Raw genomic sequence first — 14,720 nt, 5'->3', positions numbered from 1 at the left:
GGGATAACAGAACAAAGGAACAAAAAAGGAACAAAAGGATAAAGGAACAAAAAACATATGAGATAAATAGAATACAAATAGCAAGATAGTAGATTCAAATTCAACCATATCAACAATTGCATTAAAAATGAAGGGACTAAACACATCAGTTAAAGGCAAAGATTATTAGACTAAATCAGGCATAGCCAAACTATGATCCTACAGGCCACATCCAGACTACCACCTATTTTTTAAAAAATAGATTTAATTTTTTGTTGTTGTTTTTGTTTTGTTTTGTTGCCTGTCTTTATTTTATTTTTTTTAATTGGTTTCCATACAACACCCAATGCTCATCCCAACAGGTGCCCTCCTCAATACCCATCACCCACCACCCCTCCCTCCCACCCCCCATAAACCCTCAGTTTGTTCTCAGTGTTTAGGAGTCTCTTATGTTTTGGCTCCCTCCCTCTCTAACCATTTTTTCCCCTCCCCCATGGTCTTCTGTTAAGTTTCTCAGGATCCACATAGGAGTGAAAACATATGGAATCTGTCCTCTGTATGACTTATTTCACTTAGCATAACACTCTCCAGTTCCATCCACATTGCTACAAAAAGCCATATTTCATTCTTTGTCACGTAGTATTCCATTGTGTATATAAACCACAATGTCTTTATCCATTCGTCAGTTGATGGACACTTAGGCTTTTTCCATAATTTAGCTATTGTTGAGAGTGCTGCTATAAACATTGGGGTACAAGTGCCCCTATGCATCAGTACTCCTATTAGATTTAATTTTTTAGAGCATTTTTAGGTTTGCAACAAAATTAGGCAGCATACAGGGAATTTCCATATGCTCCTTGCCCCCACACACACATAGGTTCCTCCACTATCAACATCCTTCACCAGTTTAAAATTGGTGTAAATCAATGAATGTACATTGACACATCATTATCATTAATATCAATAGTTTATACTAAAGTTCACTGTTGGTGCTGTACATTCTATGGATTTTGACAAACATATAATGACATGTATCCACCATTATACTATCATTTAGAATAATGTCAGTGCCCTAAAAATCCTCTGTGTTCTGCCTATTTATCCCTCCCTCCCTCCAAACCCTGGCAATCTCTGATCTTTATGCTGTCTCCTTGTTTTTGCCTTTTTCAGAATGTCATATAGTTGGAGTCATATACTATGAAGCATATTCAGATAGACTTCTTGCACTTAGTAATATGAAGTTAAGTTTCCTCCCTATCTTTAGTGATAGCTCAGTTATTCTTAGTGCTGAATAATATTCCATTGATAGATATACCATAATTTAGTCATCCATTCATCTTCTGAGGGATATCTTGTTTGCTTCCAAGTTTTGACAATTATGTATAAAGCTGCTATACATATCTATGTGCAGGTCTTTGTGTGGAAAGAAATTTTAACTCCTTTAGGTGAATATCAAGGAGTGTAATTACTGGGTAGTTTGTAAAGAGTATGCTTAGTTTTCTGAGAAACTGCCCACTGTCCTCCAAAGTGGCTATGCCATTTTATATTCCCATTAGCAATGAATGAGAGTTCCTGTTGTTCCACATCCTCACCAGCATTTGGTGCTAAAAGTGTTTCAGATCTTAGCTATTCTAATAAGTGTGGTGGTATTTTGCTGTTTTAATTTGCAATTCCCTAATGCATTTAAGTGAAGTATCTTTTCAGATGCTTATTTACCATCTGTATATCTTCTCTGGTGAATTATCTGTTCAGTTATTTTGTCCATTTTTTAACAGGATTTTTAATTTTCTTACTGTTGGGTTTTAAGTATATTTGTATATTTTGGATAACAGTTCTTTATCAGATGTATCTTTTGCAAATATTTTCTTCTTCCAGTATGTGGCTTATCTTCTCATTCTCTTGACATTGTCTTTTGCAGAATAGCAGTTTTTAATTTTAATGAAGCCAAGCTTATCAATTATCTCTTTCATGTATCATGCCTTTGGTGTTTTATTTAAAGATTCATCACCCAATCAAAGATCATCTAGGTTTTCCTGTTTTGTATTTTATATTTAGGTCCATGATTCATTTTGAGTTAATTTTTTGTGATGGATGTAAACTCTGTAAATAGAGTCTTTTTTTTTTTTTTTGCATGTAGATGCCCAGTTGTTCTAGTGCCATTTTTTAAGTTTATTTATTTATTTTGAGAGAGAGAGAGAGAGAGAGAGCAAGCAGGGAGGGAAAGAGAGACAGGGAGAGAGAGGATCTCAAGTAGACTCTGCATTGTCAGCACAGAGCCTGATGCAGGACTTGAACTCACAAACCATGAGATCTTGACCTGAGTTGAAACCAAGAGTTAGACACTTAACCATCTAGTGCCATTTGTTGAAAATCATTTCTTCATTTTATTGTCTTTGTTCCTTTGTCAAAGATCAATTGACTATATTTATGTAGGTCTATTTCTGAGCTCTCTGCTCTGTTTTGTCAATCTATTTGTCTATTCTTTTTTTTAATAGTTTTGGGTTTTTTTTTAATGTTTATTTTGAGAGAGAGAGACAGAGAGTGCAAGTGGAGGACAGACAGACAGAGAGGGAGAGAGAATCCCAAGCAGGTTCTGGACCATCAGCACATGGCCCACCACGAGGTTCAATCTCATGAACCATGAGATCATGACCTGAGCCAAAATCAAGAGGTGGATGCTCAACTGACTGAGCCACCCAGGTGCACCTGTCTATTCTTTTGCCAATACCACTTTGTCTTGATTACTGTAGCTTTATAGTAAGTCTCCAACTCAGGTAGTATCAATCCTCTAACTTTATTCTTACTATGTTGGCTAATCTGGGTGTTTTGCCTCTCTATAAATACCTTAGAATCAGTTTGTTGATATTCACAAAGTAACTTGGTATTTTGATTGACAGTGCACTGAATCTACACATAAAGGTGAGAAGAACTGAAATCTTGACAATATTAAGTCTTCCAATCCATAAACATGAAATCTCTCTCCACTTATTTAGTTATCCGATTTTGTCCATGAGTTGTATAGTGTTCTTCTTATAGATTATATACTATTTTGTTAGATTTATACTGAAGTATTTCATTTTGGTGGGTTCCAAATGGTATTGTGTTTTTATTTCAAATTCCAGTTGTTCATTGCTGGTATATAGGAAAGCCATTGACTTTTGTATATATTAACCTTGTATATTGCAACCTTGTTATAACTTCTTAGCTTCAAAAAGTTTTCTTGATTTGCGGGGATTTTCAACATTTTCACAATCACATCATTTGTGAACAAATAGTTTTCTTTCTTCCTTCCAAAACTGTACTTCTTTTATTTCCTTTTCTTGTCTTATGCCTTAGGTGCACTTCCAGTACTATGTTAAAAAGAAGTAGTGAGCGTGGACATTCCTGTCTTTTTCCTGATTTTAACAGAAAAACTTCTAATTTCTCACCATTAAGTATGATGTTAGCTTTAGGGTTTTTGTAAATGTTCTTTATCAAATTAAAGAAAATCCTCTCTGTTCCTAGTTTACTGAGAGTTTTTAATTACATATGGATATTGGATTTAGTCAGATGTATTACCTGCATCCATTAATACAATCATGTTATTTTTCTTCTTTAGCTTGTTGATGTGATGGATTACATTAAATGATTTTTGAACGTTGAACCAGACTTGCATAGCTGAGGTTAATCCAACTTGATCATGTTGTATGAGTCTTTTTATAACTTGCTGGGTTTAATTTGTTAATATTTTATTGAGGATTTTTACATCAATGTTCATTGGTCTTCAGTTTTCTTTTCTTGTAATGTCTTTGTCAGGTTTTGGTATTAGTGTAATACTGGCCTCACAGAATAAGTTAGGAAAGTATTTCCTCTGCCTCTATCTTCTGGAATAGATTGGAGAGAATTAGTACGATTTTTTTCTCAAATATTTAGTAGTATTCCCAAGTGAGCCCATCTAAGCTTTGTGCTTTCTACTTTTAAGGGCTAATAATTATTGATTCAATTTCTTTAATACATATAGGCCCATCTGGATTGAGTACTTCTTGTATGAGTTTTGGCTGATCATGTCTTTCAAAAAATTGGTCCATTTCAGCTAGGTTATTAAATTCGTGGGCATACAGTTATTCATAGCATCCCTTTATTAACTTTTTAATGTTTATGGGAACTATGGGGATGTCCCTGCTTTTATTTTTGATATTATTATTTTGTGTCTTCTCTTTTTTCTTTTTCTTACTTAGCCTGGATAGAGACTTATCAGTTTTATTAATCTAAAGCTAAACATTAGTTTTTGATTTTGTTGGTTTTCTCTATGATTTCCTGTTCTCAATTTTACTGATTTCTGCTCTAATTGTTATTATTTATTTCCTTCTACTTCTTCTGGATCTAATTTTCTCTTCTTTTTATAGATTTCTAAAATGGAAAGAGATTATTGATTTTAGGTCTTTCTTTTTTTCTAATATGTGCATTCAATGTTATACATTTCCCTCTAAGCATTGCTTTCATTGCATTTCACAACTCTGATAAATTTTATTTTCATTTTAACTTAGTTCAAAGTATTTTTAATTTGCACTTGTGATTTCTTATTTGACCTGTGTATTATTAAGAACAGTGTTGCTTAATCTGCATGTATTTAGGAATTTTCCAGCTATCTTTCTATTTTAATTCCATCATGGTCTAAGAGCATGTATTGTATTGTTTCTATTCTTCCAAATTTGTGAAGGTTAGTTTTATGGCCCAGAATGTGGTCTACCTCAGTCAATATCCCATGTGAACTTGAAAATAATGTGTATTTGGCTAGTGTTGAATGCAATATTCTATAAATGTCACCCATATCCAGTTGATTGATGGTATTGGGCTCAGCTATGTCCTGACTGATTGCCTGCATCCTAGATATGTTCAGTATATACAGAAGTGCTGAACTCTTCAAGGATAATAGTGGATTCATCTATTTCTCCTTGCAGTTCTATCAGTTTTTACCTCATGCAATTTGACCCTCCTGTTGTTAGGTGCATACACATTAAGCATTGTTATATCTTCTTAAAGAATTGACCCTTTTATCATTATGTAATGCCTCTCATTATTTCTGATATTTTTTCTTTTCTGAAGTCTTCTCTGTCTGAAATTAATATAGTTACTCTAGCTTTATTTTTATTAGTGTTAGAATGGTGTGTTTTTCTCCATCCCTATACTTTTAATCTATGTTCATTTTTATATTTAGAGTGGATTTCTTGTAAACAACATAACTTCTAGGTTTTTTTTTATCTACTCTGACAATCTCTTTTAAACCACTGATGTTTAAGATAATTATTGATACTTTTGGATTAACAGCTCCCATATTTGCTAATGTTTTCTACTTATTGGCCTTGTTATTTGTTCCTATTTTTGTCTTCCACCCTTTTTATGTCTCTTGTGTTTTAACTGAGCATTTTCTTTACTTTCTTAGGATATCAATTATATTTAAATTTTTATTTTAGTTATTCTAGAATTTACAATATGCATTTACAACTAATCCTAGTCCACTTTCAAATAATTCTATAATTCTTCACAAGTACTATAAGCACATTATAATAATAAAATATTCCTAATTCCTCCTTCCTATCTCTTGTATCATTATTGCCATTCATTTCACTTGTTCATAAGATACAATTATCAAATACATTGTTGCTATTATTTTTTAAACAACTGTTATCTGTTAGATCAACTAAGAATAAGAAAAATAAGTTTTTATTTTACCTTTATTTTTGCCTTCTCTATTACTTTTCTCCATGTAGATCCTGGTTTCTGACCCATATTATTTCCCTCCTCTCTGAAAAACTTTCTTGCAAGCAGGTCTATTGGCAAAAATTCCTCAATTTTATTTGTCTGAGAATGTCTTTGTTTCTCCTTCACTTTTAAAGAATAGTTTTGTATGATACAGAATTCTAGATTGGTGGAGTTTTTTTCTCACACTCTAAATACTTCACTACACTCTATTTTTGCTTGCATAATTTCTGAAGGGAATTCAGATGTAATTCTTATCTTCCCCTATAAGTAAGCACTCTTTCTCCTGCCCCACCTGGCTTCTTCCAGTACTTTTTCTTTATCTTTAATTTTCTGAAGTTTGTACATGAGATGTGAAGGTGTAGTTGGGAGGGGCGTGTTGTTGTTTTTTGAGGGTTGTCATTTATCCTTTTTTGTGTTGTCTGAGCTGTTTGAATATGTGGTTTGATGTCTGCCATTCATTTGGGAAAATTTTCAGTTGTTCTGTTCCTTTCTCTCTGTTTTCTCCTTTTGGTATTCCCATTATGAATATGTTACACCTTGTATATTGTCCCACAGTTCTTGAATATTCTACTCCATTTTTGTTAGTTTTTTTCTCTTTATTTTAGCTTTTAACATTTCTAACATTCTCCAGCTCAGAGATTCTTCCTCAGCTGAGTCCAATCTACTAATAAGCCCATCAATACATTTTTTATTTTTGTTACAGTAATTTTGATCTCTAGCATTCCTTTTTTATTCTTAGGATTTCTATCTCTCTGATTACATTACCCATATGTTCTTGTATTTTGTGTACTTTGTCTACTTAGTGAACCTACCATATTAATCATAGTCATTCTAAATTCCTGGTCTGATAATTCCAACACTCCCGATACTTCTGAGACTAGCTATGGTGCTTGCTCTGCCTCTTCAAACTGTGCTTTTTGCCTTTTAATATGGCTTGTAATTTTTTGTTGAAAGCTGCACATAATGGGGGCGCCTGGGTGGCTCAGTCGGTTGAGAGTCCGACTTTGAGTCAGGTCATGACCTGCTTCCCATTCTGTGTCTCCCTCTCTCTCTGCCCCTCCCCAGCTCATGCTCTGTCTCTCTCTCTGTCAAAAATAAATAAACATTTAAAAAAAAAGGATTCCCTTAAAAAAAAAGAAAGCTGCACATAATGTACTGGGTAAAAAGAACCATGATAGTGATGTAGTGGTAAGGTGGTGTGTGGGGAAGGGAAGTGTTATATAATCTTATGATCAGGTCTCAGTCTTTTAATGAGCCTGTGTCCAGGACTGTGAACTTTACAAATGTTTCTCAGTTTCCCCCACACACTTAGGTGGAACAAGATTACTTGAGGGGGCTATAGTTGGATATTTCCCTCTAAGTAGGTTAGGCTCTGATAAAGCCCCATCAGATGAAGCTCTTGTAAAATAGAAGCTCTGGTAAAAAGAGAATACTGTAGCATATTTCAAAATGATTAATTTTCTCTTCCCACTGCTGGAAGCACAAGAAGATTTTTCTTTAATATTTCCTATGAAAATCTGGTCAAACTCCTGGATGTAAAACAAAAGTGTGGGCAACCTCCTAAGACTGGATCCCCCAAGGAGTTTTCAACCTCATAATTGTTCACACTGAGCCTCCAGCAATTCATCAATTACAGTTTAGGTTTTCTGATCCCGGTACTGGTTCCTGAGGAACTTTCTGCTCCTGGCTCCAATAAGGTGTGACTCTCTGTATCTGCCTGTCTTTTTAATTTTGAGGGCAGAGTTTTGCCATGTGATCTCAATTCTCTGAAGGATCTGAGCAGAGTTGTTTTCATTTTATTCAGCTTTTTACTTGTTAGGACAAAATGACAACTTCTAAGTTCTTTGCATGTTTCATTAGGAACCAGAAACCTCACCTATTTCTGTAAATAAGATTTGGGTGGAATATATAAATGGATTGTCAATGGCTGCTTTTGTGCTACAACGCACATTGAGTGGTTTTGAAAGACACCATATGGCCTAGAAAGCCTAAAATTTTTACTATCTAGCCCTTTGCTGAAAATGTTTGCTGACCCCTGGACTAGATTTAAAGGCAGGAGTCAACTATATTCTGTCTCCAAGAGACACATTTTAAATATATAGACACAAATGTGTTGAAAACCAAAGATTAACAAAAAGAAATACTCTGCAATGGTAAGCATAAGAGAACTGGCATGGCTCTATTAATATCAGACAAGAAAGTCTTCCAAACAAAGAGTATTACCAAAGATGAAGAAGAAATTTCTAAAATAATAAAATCACCAATCAGAAAGATATAACAATCTTAAGTGTTTATGGAACTGATAACAAATAATGAAAGCACATAAAGCAAAAAGTGTCAGAACTAAAAGATAAACAGGCAAATCTACAACCCGGGAAAGAATAAATCATAAAACAATTAGAAAAAAAAAAGTTAGTATTTGTTTTCTATTGTTGCATAACACATTGACATAAAAATAGTGGCTTAAAACAACACAGTTTTGTAGGTCAGAAGCCAAGGTGGACTTAAATGGGTCCTCCCTCATGTCTCCCAAGACCAAAATCAAGGTATCATCAGCTAATCTGGGCTCTATATCCTCTAGGAAGAATTCGGTTCTAAGGTCCTTCAGGCTGTTAGCAGAATTCGATTCCTTGTAGCTATAGCCTTAGGTTCTTGTTTGTTTGTTGGCATTAGCCAGGGTCATTTAGTTCCTAGAAGCTACCTGCATCTCTTGCTGCTTGGCTCCCTCCATCCTCAGAGTCAGCAATGGAGCATCACATCTTTCTCATCTTTCTCATGCTCGAAGAAATCTCTCTGACTTCCTTCTCTGCTACCAGCCAGAGAAAACTGCTTTTAAAGAGTTCATATAAATGTAGCAGGTCCACTAGGATAATCTCCCTATCATAAGGTCAACTGATTAATAATTTTAATTCTGCAGCAGCTGGAAGGGGTAGAATATCTTTCCTCTACTCTTCTAAGTTTTGGGGTTCCTTTAGCAAAATACAGATCAAAGAGAAGCAAACAGGAGTTTATTAACATGTGTACCTCTTGGAAGATACCAAGGGAAATGAGTAACTCTCAATGTGGTGGCTTAGAATTCAGGCTTAATTATCACCTTCAGCTAAAAACTGAGTGGAAAGGCTATAAGGAGTCCAGTTTGGGGAATGCTCAGAAAAGTATGGTAAATAAGAGGAATATTTATTATGCAAATGTTAATTGATGCCTCCTCTATTGATATAAGTCTCTTGTCACTCTTCTCTTCCCAGTACAGACAAGGAGATACCCTTTACAAATGGAGATTTCCTTTATAAATGTAAATGTACATTACAAAAGGGTAGCTTCTACTCTATTTTCAGAGCTTCTCCTGTGTCTGTGGTTTCTCAAAATAATCAGTTCAAAACAATCTGTAAGCCAAAGAGGCGTATTTTGAAGTGGGATATTCTGGTCTCTTACAATGGTATCTGTAAAATCCTCTTTTGTCATATAACATAATTTAATTGTGGGAGTAACATTAGAGAGTGGAGATCATAGGGCCCATCTTAGAATCCTTCCTATCGAATTGATGATATAGAAGATGGAACAACCTAACCAACATGGCCTAATTAGCATTTTTAGAACACTCACTTATAAAGTTAATTACAGACCTACACTATGATCCAACCTTCTACTCCTGGGTACCAATCCAAGAAAAATGAAAACCTACATCCATAAAAAAAATTTTATGTGAATATTCATGATATTGTATAATTAACAAAATAGAAAGTTTTAATAACACAATTAAAGCATATGCCTCCTGATAATAAAAATAGAGGCAATTAGAAAGTCAATAATTTTTTTCTGAGGTCACTGAAGAAATGTGAGAGAGCCAAAGATGCTGCTGCTAAATAAATGTTCCAAATGATGTTCTAGCATTCTTTTCCTCCTTCCTTGGGAGTTCTTAGCTACAGAGTTTGGTCTAGCAGTAGCCAGAAAGATCTATTGTTCCATCCAAATTTGTGATGGTGCACAACATATGAAGGTAGGAAAGATGGTGAGGTAAACATACACTGGGAACGGAAGGATTCGACATGTGTGGTGGTGGTGCTGATGTGCTTTGGAGTGTCAGAGTTCAGAGCCAATGGCCAAGAAAGAATTCTTGAGATGTCTTCAGTGTAAAAAGGTGGTTTTATTAAAGCACAGGGGACAGGATCCATGGGCAGAAAGATCTTATTGGGGTTGTGAAGAGTGATTGATTTATATACCTTCAGGTTGGGAGGGGGTTAGGGATAGCATAAGTCTCTAAGGTATTTTGGAAACAAAGTTTCCAGGACCTTGAGGCGGCTAGCTATTGTTAGGAAAAGGTCATTTACTACTGTTTAGCTCAGTCATGAGACCCTTCAGATGTATTATCAGTGGGCCATAAGCTTGGAGTATGATTGCCAACATATATTTTGGGGGGCATAAATAAAGTTTCCAAAGGAATTTTTATAAACGTTTAAGTAGACTTAGAGGATTTTGGAGGTTAGGATACTGTTAAGCTAAGACTGCTTTCTGCCCTTAGCAAAGTGTCATCAAGGCAGCTGAGCTCCCAGAGGAAGGTCACTCTGCCTGTTTCAAGGACTTGTCAATTGGCTGTAGGCAGTAAGGAAATTTAATTTTTCATTTGTCTTTTTTTCTCACATCAGTAGTGGTGGTAGTGATGGTGTTTATGTGTTTGTGTCATGGGATGAGTAGAGATTGCTTTTTCCACGAAGGGTTGAGGCAGCATGGGCTGTGGGATGCTTCTGGGGCAGGTATTACTACTGTTATGACTTCTATCAGCCATTTTTAATGTTGTCACAATAAGATTATTTGGGGGTAAGGGGGAGAAATGTTTGCAAGAACTTAGTGATTTTTTTCATTATTCTAGTTTTCTGGGAATAGACTCTTCCTCCTTCCCTCTGGAGTTACAACATATAAGTGTTGTCATACCTCTTCAGGAAGGCAGTATGAACCAAAGTAGGAGAAAGCCTATTATGTATATATTTTTTTAAGGTTTATTCATTTTTCAGAGACAGAGAGACAGAGAGTGAGTGGGGGAGGGGCAGAGAGAGAGGAGAGACACAGAATCCTAAACAGGCTCCGGCTCTGAGCTGTCAACACAGAGCCCGACACGGGGCCTGAACCCACCAGCGGTGAAATCATGACCTGAGCTGAAGTCGGACACTCAACCAACTGAGCCACCCAGGCGCCCCGTATTATGTATATGTTTTAAGTGTGTGTGTGTGTGTATGATTGATTTCTCAGCTTCATTCTAAATCTAGCCAATTCATTCAGGCAAGTAATGGCATGCTTGGCATAACTTTCAAACTGGTATAGTTGCTCTACTAAAGGCTCTGTCTGTGCTTCAGGGTTGAGGTGGATCTTGGGAAAGAACTCAGTTCTCCTCCCCTGTGTTTTTTTTCTCCCATTCCATGCAGCTGGAGATAAAGCCTTCCTGGTCTATTCTGCCCTATTTTAGGCAGCTTGCCTAAACACTCCCCTGGCCAGCTACTAAGGCTAGTTCTACATTTCCAGGGAGCTTGGATTTTAACCCCTATAGCTCTAAGCCAGGAGTCTTTCCAATAACCTCTGAAAAGTCTAGAGACTCCATCAGATGTATTCTCATCTCTTTGGTGTGGCAAACTCCTACTCATCTTGCTAAGTCCAGTTTAAACACTTCCTTCTAGGTAGTGCTTTCCCCAACTCTCCATTCACCCATGAAAGTGCTCCCTGTGGGCCTATGGTGTATTGGTTGAATGTCTGAAAGGGCATTGTGTGGCTGTGTGTTAATTTATCTGTTTACATACCTGTCTTCCCAAGAGACTTTAGTTTCTTAAAGACAGAAAAAATATCTTCTTCATCTCTGATTTATAAAGCCTAGCATACAATTGGACATAGTGGGGTATAAATAAAAGGCAAATAAAAGAATGAATGAATGAATGAATGAATGAATAAAACAGTGAACTAATGAGTCTCCAAGTGTTTTCTTAAAGAAAATGTGTTCCTTTTTTTCTCTCTTCTTGTTTTTTTTTTTTTTTTAACTCAATGAAGACTTATTCAGTTCTGATGTACTTGGTGTAGGTGCCAGGGATTCCACAGAAAATAAGACTTTCCTGACTTCAAAGAGCTTACTTGTAGAAATTTTCCCTTAAAAAAAAAAAAAGAAGTGAGGAAAATGTGTCTCTGTCTTTGACAGATACAACAGAACTTTCAACTATCAGCTCATGAAAAAGAAAACCCAATTCAGAGGTCCTCAGATTTGGATAACTATGGTAATTTAAATAATATTTCTGCTATTGATTTTACTACCACATGAAGCCATGTGGTTATTACAGTGAAAACAACAGAAGGTGTTCTAATTAACTAGTCAACTTTTGAGGATAGAGAAGGGAGAGAGAAAGAGAATAAAGTGAAAATTGAATTAGGAAGAATATAATCTGATCTAGGATCTTATCCTACCTATGACCTTCAGAAAGTGACTCATCCTGTGAGTTTAATTTCACATAATTACAAACTGGAGATAGCTACCACATATGTATCAGTAGCTTTGTGTGCAGAAGATGACAATCAGTTTTATTCTTACTGAGCATCAATTCTCATTGTCTTTTTAAGTCATAAGAAAACATATTTTGCTCCCGAGAAGTTTGTGAAGAGTCTATAAAGATAAGAAATAATTTCTAAAAAGAAATTATGGACAAACCTGGATAGCTTGGAGAATATTCATATCTCACTTGTGTCTGAGTTTTATGGTTGGCTTCTCACACATTGGAGATCTCAGAAGTAAAAAAGGGCATTTTGCTGATAGCTTATTACATCTCCATCTCTCCAACTGTTCTTTTTTAGGTACACCGAAAACATCCTCTGCTGTCGAATGCCTTCTCTTTCCTGGCCTTTCGAATCCTTCCACCCTGCTTGCCCTTTACAATGCCAATATCAAAATTTAAAAATGGGCAGCAATTGGCTTTTTTATCTAGCAATCACTTATTTTGTCAATTAGAGGTCCATTCTCTAAAGACAGATATATTTAGTCATGAAATATTTGCTGCAGTACTACTGATAATAGCTGAAGAGAGACCAGCAGGGAAAATGCATGTCTGCTCTGGAACTAAGAAGATACAGCGTTAAAACTTCTAAAAATTGTTTTGTCATGAAATAATTGTTTAACCATTTTTCCTCAAATATTGATTTCATCATACTTGTAGCAGTCAGGGCCCCTCCTTGAGGAGGAGCAACTTATCCAGCAAATTATCCACCCTTTATCCTTTTGGTAAGTATTACTGAATACCTATAGTATGTGAAACGTTGTCCAAAGATACCAAGAAGTGTGCTCAGTGGACCTAAAAGATAAATGCAAGTCAGGGAAAGTAATCCCAAATGGAACATACTGTGGTCTCCTCATTTTATTATATTTTATATCTGAGTTTTAATGTCTTTTCTAACTTAGATTTAAATCCCCAGGGTGAACTTTGTTCTTTGCTGGCACCCAGTGTGCACCCAGTAATGACAGTTATTAAAATAGCCTCTATGTCAACATTGCCATTTTCAATGCCCACTACCAACCATAATCCAAAAGAAGTTTAAAAGATATAAATAAGTACATTGATTGATGTAGTCTCTATAGGAGCCACAGTATTCTTTCTTCCTCGGGAGTATTTTTGCATAAAACACAACATTCTCTAAAAAAGTCCACATTTTGGCCCTGTAGTCCAATCCGTCAGAAGCTGCATGCACATCCCTATATGTTTATTGGATTTGAGCTGATGACCACAGTTCTGCTCTCATAACACAGCCAAAAGACATACTTAGTCACACCTTTGGGACTGAACAATGCTTCTTCCAGTTTCTTATATCACCTACCCTAACAATGACCACACCATGTCATAAGTCAACATGATTAAGGATGCACTATGGGGTTTATAGTTGTGAATTCTAAGACTTCATGTGACGAACAAAATACTTGTTAAAGGTCAGTGTCACAGCTCTGCCTATCCCACCAGGAAATACAGATCTGTCATCAGCATTAGTTACTTGTAAGGGCAGTGGACAATTTTATCCTTAAAACGGTCAAGACTTTCATAGGCAAAATACTTTACAACTATTTTGGCTTTACAGCAAGTCTCCAAAGCCTCCAGGGCAGGGACTGAGTACAAAGTGGTAGGCAGGGTGCAGAAGGGTCAGCTTTATAGCAGCTCTGTTTCTCGGGAACTGGTCAGAGGGAAAGGCCTTTGGCAAGTACCCATACTTTGCCCAAGGGAATCAGTATTCTGCCTGAGTTCCTAAGTTAATAATAACCCAAGAAGTTTCTCTGGCCAAGACACTTACACAAGCCACTCTCCACATAGTTTTCTATATGCCTCTAATGTAATAATGACAACCACAAAAAATACTGTCAGCACTTAAATATTTTGGTTCCCTCTACAGGATCTCCATGCAGTCCGTCTGGGAAGCAGTGATGATGGTGGGTGTCAAGCACCCTCTTTCTTCCACTCTCCGCTTGGTGGAAAGTGGCATCAGGTACCCAAGTTACCACTGATTCTTCATTAGGACCCTCATTGAGCCCTGAGTCAGCTCTTCTCTGCTCCCTTCACCCCTGGCCCTCAGAGAGTGGTTCCCAGTGGTTCCCAGGCCCCCTGCTAATACTTCTTGTTGCCCATTTTGGATTTATTTGAGTAGCTAGACTGGGGGAGAGTAGGTCATGCATTTGAGGTTGCCCTAGGAGCACCCACTCCTTGGCTAGGGTTTCAAAACACCTGAGCTATTCCTTTCTAAACCCAATTCCTCATTTCATCCAAGGTCTTGATCCATCAAGTACCAAGGTGAACTTTAGGTGTACTTCATTGGATATTAAGAGTACCATAGAGCTACAGTAATTAAAATAGAATCTAACTTGGCACAAAATACAGTATATTGATGAAACAGTAAAGCTCCAAAACAGACCCTCTTAGTGATAGAACCTGGTATGTAATAATAGCCAACATACACATAGCAGGTAATCATGTGTAAGGCACTCTTAATTGCTT

Source organism: Prionailurus bengalensis, chromosome B4, assembly GCF_016509475.1.
Source record: "Prionailurus bengalensis isolate Pbe53 chromosome B4, Fcat_Pben_1.1_paternal_pri, whole genome shotgun sequence".
Classification (NCBI taxonomy): Eukaryota; Metazoa; Chordata; class Mammalia; order Carnivora; family Felidae; genus Prionailurus; species Prionailurus bengalensis.
Note: the sequence above shows the minus strand (reverse complement) of the source record.